This window comes from Salvia splendens, chromosome 15 (genome assembly GCF_004379255.2).
Source record: "Salvia splendens isolate huo1 chromosome 15, SspV2, whole genome shotgun sequence".
NCBI lineage: Eukaryota > Viridiplantae > Streptophyta > Magnoliopsida > Lamiales > Lamiaceae > Salvia > Salvia splendens.
The window spans coordinates 23,366,375-23,386,043 of NC_056046.1; the positions used below are offsets into that span (position 1 = coordinate 23,366,375).

Genomic DNA, 19,669 nt, shown 5'->3' on the forward strand with positions numbered 1-19,669 from the left:
GGGAGTGGGGGGCCCATACCCATTATCAGCTAATGGATCTATGGTACAATCCTTTGACTGCCCTGATCTCAAATCATTCCCAGCAGCAGATCCTGTTTGACCCATCCCCAAGCCTAAGAGAAATATTTGCTGAGAGGGGTCGTTTTCATTAAATGCCAAGAGATTGTCTACTAAATAAATATTAGTATTAGAGCAGCAGATCCCATGGCAGTCTCTGTAGCAAATGCATAGCCATTTAAAGATGAACGGCAATTAAGATGGCCAAGCTGCATTTCAACTAAAGAAATCAGAGTTAATGTGATGATGGAAACTGAACTTTACCATTATCTAGACCAGTGTTAATGTGGTTGGCAGCAGAAGAAATCAGAGGTTCAATTTCTTCGTCAGAAGCTATTCGATCATTAAATCCAAGTGTTGGATCAATGCTAAGAGAATTAGTTTCATATTCAATACCATTTACCATAGAGAAATGAAGGGTTCCCCCACCATCCTGATTAACAAACACTAACATCTTCACAATCTCTACCACTGCCAGTAGCACTGCTGCTCATATGATAATTTGGCCATTGTTAATAAAATTTCTTCGAACCTATATATGCAGGTAAAATTCCCTAAAAATCATCTGATTTCCCGGCTACCTTTCTGGTTGTTTATCACCCCTAGTCAAAGACCAGCATTACTATCTGAAGCGACGACATCAGGTTTAACTGGTTTATGATCCATTTTCTGTCTCAATGGATGCACAGAGAGTTCCGTTAGGTGAATGCCATAGGCCAAGCTCCCCAAGACCCTGGCGGTCACTCTCTGCTCTGCCTTAACACACCACGAGCCATCAGGCTTCACCTCAATCTCTGCTACATCTTCCCCACAATTTTTCATCTGTAATGCATTTCTGGAAAGTTAAGAAGAAAAAAAATTGACCTCATGACAATCCATGAAAATACCTTAGATGTGATCCGATTGAAATAGGCATGGCATCTATGATGATTTTCTCCAAAGAATAATTCTTCAAACATATAGGACATTGCCACTACATCCACAAACAACAATTGAAATACATGAGCAGGAAAGTGAAAAAACATTTAAGTTCTGTAAGCAAGTAATTGCAAACCAAAGACCAACTTTTTTTATAATTGAAACTATAAGGCAAAAAATAAATAAATAAATCTTATATTTACTTACCTTCCTTGACCGCTGGTTCATTTCCACGATCAAAACAGCCCATGTGAGCATGGAGTTTAAATCTTCCAGCTACCTTCATTCTTATACCGCTCACCTGGCAAGCATTAATAGGATTTTCAATTTGACCTGGGCAAATGAAGCAGATCCTCCCCGTGTGAAGACATAATAATAGAAAGGCCCCTACAACAAATCACATTGAGCCACTTACTACTAAGAATACGTTGAAACTTGTAGGTAATTACATATAAAGATTTATTTTTAATACTCCCTCTCCCTATCACATTTCATTTTCTTATGTGCTCGTTTTAGAAAAATGATACTCCCACCGTCCCAGCTCAAGTGATTGATTTCTTTTTGGCCGTTGTTTTGCGAATGTTAGAACTCGTAGGGGAAATTATTCGTGTTATTCATTGTGGACATACCGATTACATGTTATACAGACTAGGATATTCTACATATAAGGTAACCCTAATTTACAATTAATTACAATATATTTTCCATATAATTCCCCTGATTTGGTGTGATCTTCTCCTTGATCTTCTCCTTGATTTCGTGTATCTTCTGACAGCGAAGATGATAATAAATAGTTAGAGTTGAGAGAAAGTAAAGTAGTATACAAAATAATACTCCCTCTGTTTCACCATAGTTGAGGCGAAACTTTTCGGCACGGAGTTTAAGAAAGGGATATTGAGTGTGTTGAATAAATAGATAAAATAAGTAAGAGAGAGAAAAACGTGGAGAGAATAAAGTAGAAAGTGAATAAAATAGAGAGATAAAAGTAAGAGAGGGTAAAGTAAGAAAGAGAAAATAATTACTATATATGGAAATGACTCAACTATGAAGAAACTTCCCGAAATAGAAAAATGACTCAACTATGAAGAAACGGAGGGAGTATATAAGTGAGTCGTATCTACATTGTTCTCTTACTTACTTTACTTACTCTTCACTTTAACTAATTATTGTCATTTTTTCCCAAACACGTGCCGAAAAGCAGTCAATCACTTGAGACTGGACGGAGGGAGTAATAAATAGTTAAAGTGGAGAAAGTGGGTAAAGTAAGAGAGAGAAATGTAATAAATACTTCTCTACATTATTCTCTCTCTTACTTCGCACTCTCTCTACTTTAACTATCAATTTTTCAAAACGAGTGCAGAAAATAAAATATGACAAATTTTCCCAAGGAAAAAAGTTTTTCAAAAAGTTTCATGGTAAACTATTTATGCAACTATTATTGTAGACCGAAAACATAAATCAGAGTTCATAGATTGGTGCGTATAGTTTTTAGAATAGACCTTGCAATAGGTACCAGTTTCCGTTGTGGCCTCAACTTTTGGCCAGCGCATCGTTGTCCGCCTCCTTACTCGGAGACGGTTCAAAGGTCCGCGCACCTAGAGACGGTTCAAAGGTCCGCCCTTCAGGGATCTGCCATGGGATGCAACTTTGGATGGCAGCCGAGGTTTTCCCTAGCTCTTGTTACGTATTTCCATTGCGGAATATCGATGTTATTTTGGGTGTTACGTGGCTAGCCTCGCTAGGCAAGGTCATGGCAAGTTGGCGGGGTTCATCGATGGAGTTAACTTGGAGTGGTAGGCTGGTGAAGATTGAGGGCGACCCCACCCTCCCTCGCAGAGCATGCTCATCCCACGACATCAACACTCCGAATGACGACGATCCCAATTAGATTCTGCATTCCATGCTAAGCAATGACCCAACTGCGGATTTCGCGACCCCTCCATGCCGCCGAAAAACCACTCTCAGTTACAGGCATTAGTGGAGGATTTTCCTTCGGTCATCTGACAAACGACGGAACTACCACCATTTTGCTACACTGATCATCACGGTTCACCCATACCGATACAATCATATGCAGAAGGATGAAATGGAGCGTTTGGTAGCAGAAATGTTTGCCTCGGAGATTATACAGCCTAGCACTAGTCCCTACTCTAGCCCAGTGCTACTCGTCCGTAAAAAAGACTATTCGTGGAGATTTTTTTGTAGATTATCGAGAGTTAAACAAGCGCACCTTTCCAGATAAGTATCCAATCCCGGTCATTCAGGAATTGTTAGACGAGCTACATGGAGCTCGATGGTTTAGCAAGCTCGACCTTAAGGCGGGTTATCATCAAATCTGAGTGGCCACTTCGGATGTTCCCAAGACAGCTTTTCGCGCGCACTCAGGCCACTACGAGTGTCTGGTTATGCCTTTCAGGCTAACCAATGACCCTGCCACTTTTCAAGGCCTTATGAATGACATTTTCCGGCCCTGGCTTCTCAAGTTCGTTCTGGTGTTCTTCGACAACATATTGGTTTATAGTGCATCTTGGGACTCCTATGTGGAGCATTTGCGTCAGGTGTTTCGCACCTTAGGGGACCACTCTCTCGTTGTTAACCCAAAAAAGTGCCTCCTCAGTCGGCGGTAAGTGGAGTATCTTGGTCATGTGGTGTCCGCCAAGGGAGTTAGCATGGACCCAGCCAATGTTTTGGCTGTCCTACGTTGGCCCACACCCACATCCCTCAAGGTTGTTCGCTGGTTTCTTGGCCTCACCGGATATTATCGCTGGTTCATCCGCGACTATGGCAAGATAGCTGTGCCCCTTACCCAATTACTTAAGAAGCCGGCAGACACCAACAAAAGCAAGCTTGGGTGTGGCCGGTCGAAGCAGAGCAGGCTTTTAAGGCTTTGCAATCGGCTTTAACCTCTGCCCCCTCTTGAGGATGTCGGATTTCTCAAAAGATTTCGTCATCGAGTGTGACGCATCAGGACGAGGTTTGGGGGCAGTCCTTATGCAAGATAAATAACCGGTGGCTTACTTTAGCAAGACCCTATCCAGCAGATGGTTCGCAAAGTAGGCATATGAAAAAGAGCTCATGGCATTGGTCCTTGCCATTCATCACTGGCGGCCATATCTCTTGGGTCGTATTTCGTGGTTCACACCGATCAACAAGTTTGAGGCAGCTTCTTGTCCATCCCCTTTCCATGCCGACACAACAAAATTGGGCAGCGAACTTGCTCGGTTATGATTTCACTATCGCCTATAAAGATAGCAACTTGAACAGCGCGGCTGATGCCCTATCGCGGCGGGACGAGGAGGCAGTTGAACTATCGGCTTTGTCTCGCCCAACCTGGCCCGAGTGGTTGACTATCCAGGCAAAACTGACGGAGGCCCCTGACCTCTACAAGATCAAAACCAACTGGGAAAATGGGCGGAAGTCCAGACCCCATTTTGAATTGGTCCACAATGTTTTATTCTATAAGTGTCGGATCGTCGTGCCGGCTCATTCCCCTTGGACTCAGCGGCTGATGGCGGAGTATCATATCACACCCTCGGGAGGCCATGCAGGAAATTATCGTACATATAGATTGCAGGTTTGCTGGTTCCGTTACCTATTCCGGAGCGGGTTTGGGAAGACTCGGTATGGACTTCCTCTCAGGTCTACCCAAGTCTGGCGGCGTTGATTGCATGTTTGTGGTGGTGGATCGCCGGTCAAAGTACGCCCATTTCATCGCTCTTCGCCACCAGTTCTCCCCAAGCAAGTCGCAAATGTTTTTACTAAGGAGATCGTTCGCCTACACGGGATTCCAGGCTCAATCGTCTCTGATCGGGACCCGATATTTTTGAGATCCTTCTGGCGTGAGTTATTTCGTGCCACTGGGACGAAACTACGCATGAGCTCCACCTACCACCTGGAGACGGATGGCCAAACGGAGGTCCTCAACCGATGCCTCCAAACATACTTGCATTGTTTTGCCTCCGAGCGGCCCAAGCAATGGCATAAATGGCTCGCGTGGGCGGAATACTACTACAACACAAGTGCCCATTCCGTGTCAGGGACCACCCCCTTTGAAATAATGTATGGCCGATCCCCACCTATGATTCACAGTTATTTTTCGGGGGAGATTCGCGCCCAGGCAGTAGTCGACTCCCTACAGTCCAGAGCCGCGGCACTGGGCGTTGAGATCAGAGAGCAAACGAACATGAACATGTCTTAACAGGAGATGAAAGAAAACAGTTTTATTATAGTCATATTACGTCTGAATCTGAGGGATCTCAACTCTCAATGGAAGTTAGGGGAATAAGTAATACCATTGATTTGCAGATCTGCATACAGTGGCCACTGCATCCTAAATGTACCTTGTCATTAAGAAGCATGCACCATGCCTAATGACAAATACCTTCAAATCAGCACTGAAGCAATAAAATACTGATGTCATAGCAACCAACCTGAATATCATATTCCTGTTTTGACAATCTAACCTCAGGAGTTTAAATGTTCTCTCAATGCTCTGACAAGGGTTAGAGTTGAAAAGTAGCATATCCAAACCAACAAATAAGACCTAAAAATGTTTTTTTTTAGTTTTACACATCCACAATTACATAAAACTTTTGATACCTTCACAGGATAAACCAGGCAAAAACCCGGTAAACCAGAAAGGCGTCATTATTACAGTGACATAAGGTGAACAGCACAAACTCATCCGGCTGTTGGAACATTACTGATATTCAACTTCACTGGGTGTAGGGGATTTGCATCTATCAGCCAGAAGCTGCATATTAAAAATTAAACAAAATTGTAGCATTCAAATAGTTTTTCTTTGGGTAACATAAGAATAACATTACAAATAATGATGGTAATAATTAACATAATCAGCATCACATTGGAAATATCAGCTGCAATATAAGTACCAACAAAGATCATGTAAAAAAATAGGAATAACAAACTAAAACTCTCCCCCCCTCCCCTCCCCTCCCCACTATATAGCAGTTGAACTTGAATAACATTATGATACGATCCCACATCGGTTTCACACGAAAGTGTGGAATAGCATATAATAGGGAGTCAACCCTTTACCTTTGACCATGGTTTTGGGTTAAGTTAGGGCTTCCTATCTTATATGCTTATCAATTTGGTGCGGTGAACGTGGATCCGGATGTCCTACGGAAAGGGGCTACCCGTAGGTGTGACCAAGGGGTGCCACCGAAAAAAACGTGGGCCCGAAAGGAAAAAGGGCCGTAAAGCGGATGGTGGGCCCGTGGCGTGTGCCGTCCGTGGACGTCCGGTTTAAAAGAGGGATGGATTGATACGATCCCACATCGGTTTCACACGAAAGTGTGGAATAGCATATAATAGGGAGTCAACCCTTTACCTTTGACCATGGTTTTGGGTTAAGTTAGGGCTTCCTATCTTATATGCTTATCACATTATTAAAATATTGAGAAGCATTTACAAGTTATAAGCTGTCCAGGGGATATGTTGTGAGCTTATACTTGAATTTTGTACTTTTGGTTACATATACGAGCAAGCAATGCAGTGAATTTTTAAAAGAAAGAGTTAGTGGAGTGATCAGAAAATCGAATATTCTATCAATATGAAACGATAAATATGAACAGGATGATCTTACATGTAAATGCACATAGAAATGTGGAAAAGTCCACTTACGGGTCAGCTCTATTCATGTAAAAGATGATGAAATATGATCATGCAGCGTGAGCTTTGCAGCAGAGAAAGATATAGAAATTAAAGTTGGAAGAGTTGGTGCTGTGATGAATAAAATGGCGCGGTGTGCATGCATGCTAAGTTAGCATCTGATGAGTTGGCACGTCATCAGCAAATAGATAAGAATAAAGAATTAGTTGTGAGTTAGTTAGATGTGGATATTGCTTGTTTAGCTAGCTGGCTTTGTAGCCTTAGTATAAATAGCTTTTGTTGCTGCTTTGTAACTTCTGAAGTTTTGAATCAATAAAGTGCTGGTTTCTACATGGTATCAGTTGACAATTAAATCCTTCCGCTTGTTTGTTTCTTCATCTTCTCCGATATGAATCGCAACAAACGAGGTGCTAATGCAGCTCCTCCGGTACCTCCAATGGAGGATAGCTCTAGCCCGTATTATCTGCATCCCAGTGATAATCTGAGCCTTCAACTTGTTCCTCATGTTCTCACTGGCTCCAATTTACTTCAATTGGAGTAGATCGGTGACGACTGCTCTTATAGCGAAGAACAAAATTGTTTTTATCAACGACATTCTTCTTCAGCCGGGCGATGATGATTTGTTATTCTTTGCTTGGATTCGATGCAACAACATGGTTGTATCGTGGCTGCGGAATTCTGTTTCTGCTTAGATATGTTTCATTATCATGTACCTTGATGGTGCTCATGAGATCTGGTCCGATCTACGTCTGCACTTTTCTTAGCTCGACACTGCTCGAGCTTATCATTGCAACAGAAAATCATGTATCTCTCATAAGGGTAGGCAGTGCTTATTTCACCAACTTGCGTATTGTATGGGATGAATTCAAGCACTCTCAGCCTAGTGCTTGGTGTAGCTGTGGAACTTGCAAATGCAATAGTGCGTCGAAATGGCATGATTACCAGGAACAATAGTGCACGATGTAGTACCTAATCGGTCTCAACTTAGTTTTTTCTCAGATCTGATCAAGCATCCTTTCAATGGTTCCTCTTCCTCCTTTCATAAATTAAGCTCCCATTCTACAAAATTTGCATTGAGGTGGTCGACACACACCATAATCACATCTATGAGAAATGCAGACAACCCCGCTTCATTTAGAGTATCAAATAGGAAAGCCCAACTCACGATATCATATGCTTTCTCCATATCAACCTTTATTGCCATAATGCCCTTCTTCTTTCTCATAGAATGGATCTCCTCTTTCATCCACTTATTATTAGAACTAAAAATACCTGCAAGTATAAAGGGTAAATCTAGTATAGCTAAAAGGTCAGTACCGGATATCGAATATAAGGATTAATTTTACATATTGTCTACCACTACTCAGCCTCATATACTATTTGGACACAAATTTGGGATTTGATTAAACTAAGAAAAACTATAAATAAGAGCAAGTAAGAAAGCAATTAAATGGAAACCGTGAAATAGTTTCGCAGTTTGCATTTAACTTGGTTTGAGAAAACATATGAGACAAAAAAATTCTAGGGTAGGGATTTCATTAACTCATTAGTAATTCTAATTATTTAGTTTTATGTTCATCTGACTCAAGCTCTACTCAGGGTTATGTCTATCGTGTATCAACACTCATGTCACAAATATTGCATTGACACATAAAATATAAACTAATCAAAGTCATCACTGATCAAAGATTGACAATAATCAAGGTAACAGCCAAGCAGTTAAATATAAACTATGGAATAATAAAGTAAAAAGAGTTTTGAACAGTAAACAAATAAAAAGAACTACATAGAGTCAATTACTTTCATCCCGTAGGATTCTATAAATTTAGCTATCCATAGACAGACAAATGAAATAAATATAAGTAAAATAAGACATGTTCAATCTAACAAAAACTAGATAAAATCCGGAAGAATTAATATTGCTCTTGTTTGATCTCCTTTTGAATTCTTTGCTCCTTGTAGAAGATGGAGTAATGAAGGAATTTATGGGTAAGGTGGGAGATGGAATGAAGGCTCAAGATTGGTGATTAATATGAATTAGGTTATGGGGTATTTAGGGAGTGATCAATTGTTAACTCAATCTTTAATTACTTACTACAACTAATTTAAAATCAAAAGATTTATAGAAATCTAGTGGTCTATAAATTGTCATGTGTAATTTCGTTTTATTACTCCCTCAGTCCCAAAAAAGTATGTGCATTTGGGATGGCACGGAAATTAAGAAAAAATTGGTAAAGTAAGAGAGAGGAGGAGAATGATAGTTAAAGTATGTTAGTGGATATTGAGACCTACATTATTAAATTGATATAACTTTCTAAAAATTGAATGCACATATTTTTGTGGGACGAACGAAAATGGAAAAGTGCATATATTTTTTTGGGACGGATGGAGTATTATTTAAATTTAAAAAGATAAGAAAATTATCAAAATTAGGATTTTGGATCAAAATGTCAATATAGTGTATTAAACATATCAATACGATTCATTGAATATGTCAACACAATTTAGCATTGACATTGTATATGTATTATATTGACATATTATGATAGCTACATTGACATTGAGCTGCTTTTTCAAAAATACAAAAATTCAAAAACAAAATACAAATTTTGACATCAGAACATATGCAAGTTAGACCTCGTTAGAATCCTTATAAAATTAACTTTAATTTGATATAAGTTGTATAAAAAATAATTTTAATTGAGATAGTTATAATCATTTAAAACTTGTAGATATTTTTTAAAAGTTAGTTATAACTAACTTTTGGTCAATTGACATTAATACCCCTAATTGACATTTATGTGTATTGCATTGATACTCATGAATGAATGATATTGTGCATTGATTTCATGATACAATATCTATCATTTAGTTGAAGTAGTTAGCAATTTAGGAATTAGTTAGCAATATAACACACCCCTACGGTATTTATAGGCTAGAAAAAGGTTTGGAGAAGGTAAATTTCGTGCTTCATAGGTTAAGGAAAATATTTGGCTTCATAAGGTAATATCTTCTTTCCTTCCTTGAATTTCCACCTAAATTCCCACCAGCATTTGACTACAATGCGCGACGTTCATAGAATTGCCATAACTTTCTCCACATATTCTGATTGAGATGTTCTAGGTACCATCGCTAAGCTCTTTCGAAGGGGAATAGAATGGTGTGTAGAACGCCCTGATTGAACTTCATAATCTCCGAAAAAATGGGTTTGAACTAAGACTGATGTGCGCGGAACTCCCAGCAAGGCGCTGGAATGGGCCTGATCTCTCTGTGCAGCTTTTAGCGACTGCTGGCCCAGCGGGCTGCTGGGTTGTGCTTCTTCTCCAACTTCTAGATTTTGACTTTGTTATGCCCCTTTTCAGCTCTATTTTGCACATTTCTCACAAAACATGTTAAATTACCAAAATGGATAAATATGCAAATAATGGACATGTAATGCAAATTTGACACTCAAAACGGACCAAATAATGGCCTTAAGACAGTGCAAAATTTGAGCGTATCACTCTTGTGCTATGACTACATTATCAGTAATATACCTTCCTGCTATAAAGCTAGATTGAAAAGGCCCAATGATGAGAGGCATTAGCTGCTTCAAGCGATTTGCAATAGTCTTTGTTACCAATTTATACATCACACTGCAAAGAGAAATAGGTTGAAATTGGGTTGTGAGTGTTGGGGCTTTCACCTTAGGGATAAGACAGAATGTCGTTCAATTCACCCTGCCATCCATCATTCCACTCCACAGAATTCCAAGAATATCAGCGCAAACATCTGCACCTACCACGGCCCAATGTTTTTGAAAGAAGTATGCTTAAAATCCATCTATGTCGAGTGCTTTCCATGACTTCATGGCAAAAAGAGCATCCTTGAGACTTCCTTTGAAGAAAACTGCACTCTTATCTCATCAGCAATGGTCAATAGCTGGGAAACAATCACGTTGCGAGTATAGAGGCCTATGAAGCTTATCTTCTTCATATAACTCCTTATAAAAGGATACTGCCAAGCGTTTGTAATCTAACCCGGTCATTTACCCACTCGCCATCTCCATTTTTAAGCAGCTCTATTATGTTGCTCTTTCTTCTTCGAATCATCCTCAAATAGAAGAAAGAGGTATTTTGGTCCCCTAGTTTGATCCAGTCACTCTGAGATTTCTGTTGACATAATGATTCCTCGTGCTGGAGAACTAAATCCAACTCTTTCTTTAGTTTAGGCTCTAGTGCCAAAAGACTAGACGACCCTCTATATTCTAGTATTCTTTATAGCTCTGTAATTCTAATATAGAGATTCTTATCACCGAAAATATCCCAAAAACTTCTTTATTCCATACCTTAATTTGCTCCGTAAAATGATGGATAGAATCTATGCAACCATGTCTTTGTATCCACGAGGAAGTGACAAAGTCATTATATTGATCACGTGACATCCCAGCTCTAAAAAAATGGAACGGTCTCAAGAGGAAAAAATGCAAAGCTTTAACAATAATGGTCGATGGTAACGTGCTAGGTGAGTCATTGAAGCCTGTGGGAACACCAACCTCCAATTTGAACAACAAAGGCTTTTGTCCAAACTCTCACAAAGATTTCCCCGTCGCCAAGTAAATTGTGGCCCTAGAAACCCAAATACAAACATGAATATATTGCGAAGCTGTTGCAAGGATCTCAACATGCCAAAAGTCATCCCATAATAACCAAATACCTCTAGAAAACCCTATTGCTTCCACTGTTGCGTAATACCTCTTGATTGTTCTGTCAACTTGATCCCCACTAATGTGTGGTTCAAACAACACAATTACATGTAAGTTATGCATTTTAATCACAGTTTCCAAAGCTTCGATAAATAGACCTTGACAATTCCAACTTTAAATCATTAAAAAATGACTAAAAATTCCCCATAACCATCTCCCTTCCTTGCGTATGGCACGGTACCACCTCAATCATATTTCCATCATCATTTGTGTTGAAATTCTTAATATCTTGTCCCACATCGACTTGGTAACGATCCTAGCTCACCTACAAAAGTATGGATAACCCTCCCCCTTATAAGGCCATTTAAGGGGTGAGTGGCTCATTTCTAATATGGTATCAGAGCAGGCCCAAGTCGATGCTGGATTTTATTTCTTTATCTCTTCTCTTGCCTACCCACGTGATGGAAGTCCGATGTGTCATTCCGGCCCACACGTGAGGGGGCGTGTTAAAATTCTTAATATCTTGTCCCACATCGACTTGTTAACGTGAGTGGCCCATTTATAATATGGTATCAGAGCGGGCCCAAGTCGATGATAGATCTTATTTATTTATCTCTTCTCTTGCCTACCCACGTGATGGAAGTCCGATGTGTCATTCCGCACGTGTGGGCGTGTTAAAATTCTTAATATCTTGTCCTACATCACTTGGTAACTTGAGTGGCCCATTTCTAATATGGTATCAGAGCGGGCCCTAGTCGATGATGGATTTTATTTATTTATCTCTTCTCTTGCCTATCCACGTGATGGAAGTCAGATATGTCATTCCGACCCACACATGAGGGGGCGTGTTAAAATTCTTAATATCTTGTCACACATCGACTTGGTAACGATCCTAGCTCACCTATAAAAGTATGGATAACCATCCCCCTTATAAAAGTATGGATAACTCTCCCCCTTATAAGGCCTTTTAAGGGGTGAGTGGCTCATTTCTAATAATTGGGGCTTAAACCCGATGTCATCGTAAGAACATCATTCCCTCGATCTGGTGGTCTTCCCAGTTCCTGCATGTCCTGCATCTCAACCGTTGGTTTCATAATCATATCCTCACACACCCTCACCTATGCACTACTATGGTTGCCAACCTCATGTATTTCTCTCGACTTTTGTGACAAAACCCCTTGTGCATCTTTCGTCACCGAACGCACTATCTTCTCCTCTAATCGCGCCTTGCTTTTGTATTTAAACAGCTCACCAAACGTGGCTTTAGCTGGTTTAGAGTTTCTTGACTGAAATCTGATGAGACTCATTTAGTGCCTTGGTTACTGGTTAGTTTACCATGTTTTTAACGGGTAATATGTAAAACAGTTGCTGAAGTGTGCAGGATTAGGTGCAAGTGAAAGGAGTCAAGAGGAGTTCGGATGAAGGAATTGAAAAAAGAGTGTTATACTGCCCAGAATACAAGCTATCAAGCTCAAGTTGGAGACAGAAGAAAATTGCTCATAATAACCAACTCCTAAGAAGGGCAAGGATGCCATTTCATGAGGGGAGAAACCCTAAAGATCAGAGGAAGTCGTTCCATAAATAGGAGGTCACAAGAAGAGAGAAGTGTGCTCGGTTACCAGTTTCACTTACCTTCGGAGGCAAGCCCTACCCTTTCCATTCTCATTCCTCATTTAGATCCAACGTTCACTTACCTGCTTTCGACCACCTGCTAGAGGAGCGTCATCACTATTCCAGTTCGCTGTCCAGTCAGAAGCTTCACCGGATTCTGCAACAATTTCACTCATTTCATCTTGCAATTCTAGTTTAATGTTTTCTAGTGTGTTAACACTTTGAAGGAGATTTTAGTTTGATTAACAACTTGGGTATCGTGTTTGGATCGCGGTTTCAATGGAGTCTTTCAATTTATTATGCATGATTTTTCATTCCAATTGCTTATTTACCTTTATAGTTGTTAGATCCGAGGATTAACCTTCTATCCTCTCGCTTGCATGAAGAATTGTTTAAGTTAGTAGATCTAGAGGTTTTGATTGAGTATTGGAAGGGTGGTCTTGATAGAATGCATGAGATCTATTTGATTTTTGCAATCTTGTACTATCTGTCAACCAGTCGGCGTAATTGTTGGGTTCAGTATGATTAGTCATTTGATTTTGCAAATCGAGTTCCAATTGTAGGAATATTTATTCCTATATGTGACCTATGTAGATATTGGTTTAATATTAAAGATCAAGTTCAAACATATCAGTTGGATTCTAATATAAAAGACGATACTGTGATGGATCGGTTTCGATTAAAGAATTAGAATCGGGTGTATTGATAACCCTCTTCTCTTGCCTTGCATAGATGGTATAAATATGTGTACATTAAAGTGTATAGAAGATGGAAAGCTGTAGAATAAAGTCTACAGAAAATCTGATGGGTTTTACATGAAAGGGTATAAGTGAACGGATGCAACCTTTCGTGAAAGGTTGCGTATAACTTATATAAACAAATCAGATTTTCAGATTTGAATGTTACCAAAATCTCTACAGAATTCTATACACATAAAGGGAATACAGAAAAGTCATATTGTTATCAGATTCTTCTCCATCGAAAGAATTTGGAAAGAAAAGGCGAAAGAGACGATAATATCAACCGCAACTTTTAGGGGAAACATCAACTCATGGAATACAACCCTACATCAAATATAAGCTATGGATGGAGGTTGGTAAATCTTCTCTTTGATGATGTATATGTAGTGGTTGAATTAATACAAATCTAGTATCAGATTTCGGTATAGAAATCGGTAAAGGGGCTAACACCAATCTGATATTGCGTTGTGTTTTTGTTTGATCCTTCATCCATGGAGTTGGGTTTTTGTATTTTTGTGTTTCTTGGTGAGGACGATAACCCAACCATCTGAAATAGGGACCACCGTGTGCTTGTTGCCATCTTTAGCTTTCCGTCCTTTCGTCTTTACAGCTTTTCTGTGCCCACCAACAGACTAGATTGGAAGTCCAAAACCATTATGTGTTTAATGCACAACAGTTTACCAATAGTCACGTAATCACATCTTATTTTTATTTTTCTTCTCAATAACACTGAACTATTTCTATGTTACATATGCGGCACAGGTTAGTTACCTTCGTGAACGCCTATCTTTTAGAGGAAAGGCGTAGGATCAAGGAGCATGAGAAGTGCTCGTCCAAGTGGCGAGGAAGAAATAAACTTCAACTCCACAAAATATATATTTGATGAAACAGTAATGAAATAGCAGGAAGGGAAAGTCGACAATATTATTGATAAAAAGAATGACAAGGAAATAAGAATCCTCCACAGGAGGCCTACGAAATTAATTGTCCCAAACTCTAAGTTTTCCAAGATATTTCAATCTCACGCAGGAGGTCCTTATTTATACTAATGGTTGCAGCTAAAATAAAGGGAATGAAATAACAATAAGGAAATAACAATAATTTGTTGATGACTTCTGCAAAGGTGAGTCCTCATAACCACTCAGCCTTCTTCCGTAACAAACTCCTCTTCTTGCTCTGCTGACTCGGTCGGCCAAACAACCTCCCGAGATCCTCTCTGATCCACTATGTATCACATGTTTATTCATGTTCCTCGGCCAAACACTACTCTCTCTCTCTCTCACTATGTTTTGTCCCTCTTTCTCTCTCCCGCCTCTCTCGGACTATGTTCAGAATCCGACCGTTAAGAAAATTAACAATTAATCTGGAGTCAGTCTCTGTGGTGTAGAGATCAACCTCAAAGACTCTTAACTATGGGAGCCAACACAGGTATAGCAGCAACAACATTTGAATTGGGCTTCAGTCTCGGGACCTTTTACTGGAAATTTCTCATGCAATTAGAAGAAAAGACCGCCTTGCCAAGTCCAAAAAAAAGATAAATATTAGTAGTAAATACAAACAAACATGATTTTGTCAAGTGTTTAGTGATGGTTATATCTTCGAAACTTGAACAAGAAACTCTCTAAATAATAATTTTGTTGAACAAGAAACTGCTACATTGTTGTTCTTGAATGTGACCAAATCACTTTTTTGCCACCCTCTTCACATAGCTCATGAATGTAACGATACAGACTTGACTTTTACTGTAGATGTAAATAGCATCCATCGCATGAAACTGAAAGAATCAAACTTTTACCTGTTTGCTTTCTGGACTCCATGCGAGAAGATTTGATCGTCCACCAACCTGAAAGTATGAGTCGACTAACCATGACCATTGTGTTAAAGGGAACTGTTTTGAATTTTATACGCTCCATGTTAGAAAGGTGAACTTTCGGCATTGTAGCCGAATATGATCATTGTATTGCACCACTGACATCACAAGTCAAACATAATACATCTTTAAATCAAATCCCATAAGCCCCATTGAATATATTTCCTGAACCTGGCAACCTCGTATTGCATTCTTCATAACCACTGTAGAACTTGCTGCTATGTCCCAACCGCTCAGTTCTGAGCAGCTCAGCCATAACAAAATTATTTACACTCCGGGCTTCATTCCACCCATCACATTGACGATTAGAAGTTATTCCATTTCTAGACTGATGTAGGTTGAGCTGTGAAAATGGAAAGATATTATTGGATAGCATCTGCTCGACAACTGGAGATACAGATACCTGAGATCTTGAAATTGTTCAAGGAAAGTAGAGAAAGAGATTAAGGGTACCAAATCAAACAAATTACTAGTAATCTAATTTGAGAAAACACAAACAGAGTAGCTAGCGTAGATGTTTGCGTAGCTCAAACAAATTATCTAGGAACTTGCTCAAACTAATCAGCCAAATCATATAAAAAGAAAGACAAAGATAAAGGTCATCAAATGTTTTTTTGTCATAGATTGTTTAAACTAAATAAAGGTGAAAATAGATATATCAGATAAGGAATATATCCCATATTCTCTAATGTTACAGATCAAGAGCACTCTATCTATGCCACTCCAAGAGGGATGAACAAGCACCCAAACTATGCAAGTCTAACATTACCGGGGGAGTGCTATATTGCTAACTCAATACTTAATTGCTAACTATAATTAAATAATAGCCATTACATATTCAAATCAAGGGCCTAGATCATTAGCCCCGAAATGTCAATACGATCAAGAAAAAACGTCAATAAGGGTGTTAGTGTCAATTTACAACAAATTAGTTGTAACTAACTTTTGAAAAATATCTCATAACTTTAAAACGCATATAACTTTCTCGATTTGAATTATTTTTTCGCACAACATATATCAAATTAAAGATAATTTCATAAGGATTCTAACGAGATCTCACTTGCATATGTTTCCATGTCAAAATTTGAAAAAAATTTCAAAAATTTTCATAAATTTCGGTAACAACTTTATATCAATACACGACACATAATATGTCAATACAATGCCTGTACAATGTCAATATGAAATTGTATTGACAATATCATGTCTTTGTGTTGATATATTTCATACACTGTATTGACATTGTGTTTCTAAACCCTAAATTTGCTAGTTGCTATTATTTTTTAATATAAAAAAATGAAAAACAAAATTACACATGACAAATTGTAGACCACAAGATTTTCAAAATCCTATGATCTTAAATTAGTTGTAGTTAGCAATTAAATGATGAGTTAACAATTGATCACTCCCCAACATTACTAAATAAACAGATATTTTCAAGATAAATTTGCATAATTTTGAACCCCAAACAAAAGTGAAAAAGATAGTCAAATACTACCTCTGTCCCTTAAAAACAGAAACAATTTCCATTTGGTCCATCCCTAAATAATATAAACTTTCTATTTTATGAACTGGACCCCATAATCTACCAACACTACTTCATCTATTTTTTTCTCTTCCTCTCTCTTTACCCATTTTTCTCTCCCTCTCTACTACTCTACCCTTTTTCTCTCTATGTCTTTCTTACTTAACCAATTGTGCATTAAAACCCATGCCGTTTCAAAAGTTTCTATTTTTCACGGCCACATGTAGTAGGTAGTACTTAAGAAAATTATGAATTACTATTAACTTACAAGGAGGCTTGTTGGAAGAAAATTGAGTAACATCGTTAGTAAAATAATCTTGTTATGTGCCAGTTGAAACAGGTAAGCCAATCGTACAAACATTTTCGTTTCCTCCTCTCTAGCAAACGAAAATCTTGACTGACTGCTATTCGGAGCTTTCCAGGAACCTAGTGCTCCATAAGACCCTTGTCGTCTATCAGTTTCACCTAGCAACTTTGCCAGGTTCTGAGGTGAAGTTACAGACTTATCCCATGAGTCAAAGTCTAGTGATAAAATATTTGATATAATGTTGCTCTCCCCTGTATCAATAGCAGAAGCACCATTGCCCACTTCAGTTTCATATCTCCCAAACTGAGATATTTTCTCTTTTCTAAATAAAAGAGTGGAATCTACAGTACCATTATTGAATGTATCCTCGAGATACACACTTAGAATATTAGAAGTTGGAACCTTCAAATTACCACTTCATATACAGCTTGCCTATTAGAATCAATACTGGTCTTTGTCAAATGCAGGAGAAATAAAATCAGAATGCTTTAAAATAAGTGCATCATAAAACTCTGGTACTCTATGGGAATCAATCTCATGATCCTTAATCCTTTGGCTATGAAAAGATAACAAACCATCGTCCAGTTCTGGAAGGTCGACTTTAGTTACTTCATCGGGCCTTCCAAGATTTTTAAAAATAATTTTACAATAAAATAATTGAATGTGAAATAATATTATTATTTATTTGGATGGTAACATTAAGAAATTGAGTATATATGCATGTAGTCATTTTATATAATTTACAAATCTAAAAATTATTTAATACTAATAAAACAATTTGATGCGGATGACTATGATGGTTTCATTTAATGATAAAACTCAAAAATTAAATATATATGGGTGGATGTAGTCGTTTTTATATTGAAATTTTAAAAATTATTTAATAATAAAATATTTGATGTGAATGAGTATGTTTATTTCATTTGATGGTTTCATCCGATTCCTTAAATTTTAAATTCCTATGTTTGTTTCCGTTTTTAATCAAACTGGGAAAGTAATCAAAATCCTGAAACAAGGAAAATTAGTACAACTTTACAGGATTCTGAATCCTAACTTTTCTTAGTTATTCTTTTTCCCAGTTTTAGGATTCTTACATATTTAATGCAATATAGTATAGTTTTATTATTATTATTATTATTATTATTATTATTATTATTATCATCATCATCATCATCATCATCATCATCATCATCATCATCATCATCATCATCATCATCATCATCATCATCATTATTATTATTATTATTTATTACACTGTTTTAAAAATAATTTAAAAGTATAAACCATACTTAATTTCAGGGTAATAAATAACTATAATTCAAATTATCATAATTATAACTATATAATTAATATTTATATTTAATTTTTATTATCATAATAATAATAATTTATTAAATAAGTAAATATAATTATAATTATATAATAATATAATAATTATTACTTTATAAATTAGTAATTAACAATAAAATTGTAGTAAAATTTTAAATTATAAAATTTATTCAATTAAAAATTTAGTAAATATAATAATAATAATAATCTGATTTATTATTATATTATTATATATTATGATGTATAATCCATATTTAAACTATCCATCATAATAATAAATAAAATAATATAATTATTATCATTTGTAATTAATATTTTATTAAATAATATGTATTATTATTTTTTATAAATAAGAAATGATAGGTATATTTTTAGTTTAGTGTTTAAATCAAATATAAACTTTAAAATCTTGATATTTTCCAAACAAGGGAAAGTAAAGTTATTAGGAATCATATTCCCGGGATTCATTTTCACAGGAATCATTTTCCTTGCCAACTTTACTTTCCCGCCAACCAAACATGGCCTGAATGTATGTAAATGATTATTATGAAAAAATTAGCGTTTCCTAAATAATCATAGAAGGTTAATTATGTAAAATATTAAATTAAATAATCATCATAAATTTAATATAAATGTAAAATACCCAAACTATCCAGTTTTGTATACACAATTTTTGTTAATTTATCACTCCTCTCAAGAGGTTAAATTTTAACCATGAATTTACCTTACTCCAATTATGAAGGGCACAAACATTTAAAAGAAGATTTAGACTCAACTATTAAAATTTTAGAGAATTTATTTCATAATAAAGAATAATTAAAAATAAAACTAAAAACTTAATTAATTGAAAGTCCATCCTTTAGCCAAGAAATAAAAATGAAACCCTACTCTATTCAAATTCAAACTCTCGCTTGCGCCTCCTTCCCCCCACGCCTCTCTCTCTCTCAAATCTCCCTTCTCTCTCGCCTCTGCCGGAAACGTCTGCCACCGCCGG

At 37.3% G+C, this 19,669-nt stretch overlaps 1 pseudogene; it reads right to left on the reverse strand.

Moving 5' to 3' along the window:
• Positions 1-155: 155 nt before the first annotated feature.
• On the reverse strand, positions 156-6,638 carry LOC121766891 (annotated as a pseudogene).
• Between the last annotated feature and the right edge of the window lie 13,031 nt (positions 6,639-19,669).